Raw genomic sequence first — 968 nt, 5'->3', positions numbered from 1 at the left:
TTTGATAGCACAGTATTACCGTTAATAATAATCGATGCAAAACAGGCTATTATTTATTTACATGATTGTAAGTTCATGACTCATTCCGTGCTTCATCATTTGCTCTCATTGTTGTTTTATGGTTAGAATTTTTTTTTATCTAATGCTTATGAGTCTATTACATGAAATGATGATTTGTTATAAAAAATAATAATAATCACGAATTCTTTCCACCGTCATCATCACAGACATAAAAAATACCCCTAATTATTTCTAATGACCCTAATTATCAGCCCCCTCTCTGAAGGTAATTGTCACCAGGTTAGGGCAATTACCACGTCACTACGATACTGGAGGGAGTTTACTCAGGAACAATAGCTTTGCATTTTGAATAAATATATAACTAAGTTCCCATTGTTCACTTCAGCCACATTCGAAGTGCAGCCTAAGTTAGTTTATCAGTTCAGTCCAGTTTTGTCATCGGATCAATTAAGTTATCTATTTCGGTTCAGTCACCTGCTCAGTTCTGTCACAAATTTACTTCATTTCACTCCTATTGCGTGTTAAGTTCAAGCACCAATTCATTTCACTCAGTTTCTTAGTCACATGTTCAACTCGATTACCTGTTTAATCCCTTCAACCGTTTAGTTCGACTGACTGTTCTGCTCAGTCATCCTGTTTTAACCCAGTCGCATCTTAAGTAAGGTTCCCTGTTCAAGTCAGTTACCTGTTCAGTTCAGTGGCCAATTCAACACGTTTTCCCGTTCAGTCCAGTCATCTGGTCACCAAACTCGCATAACAATGTAGTCAGTTCAGTCACCAGTACAAGCCAATCACCGAAATAATTCTTCTTCTAGTCAGTCTCTAGTCAGGCAGAAAACATGAAGTTACCATGGAAACACTGAGGACGCCATCCGTAGAAACATTTCTCAAGTGTGTCATCATTCTTCCAAATCTTAAAATTCTGCTTCGTCTTGAGATGTGTATTT

This window comes from Penaeus monodon, chromosome 30 (assembly GCF_015228065.2).
Source record: "Penaeus monodon isolate SGIC_2016 chromosome 30, NSTDA_Pmon_1, whole genome shotgun sequence".
Classification (NCBI taxonomy): Eukaryota; Metazoa; Arthropoda; class Malacostraca; order Decapoda; family Penaeidae; genus Penaeus; species Penaeus monodon.
This window is presented reverse-complemented; position numbering follows the sequence as displayed.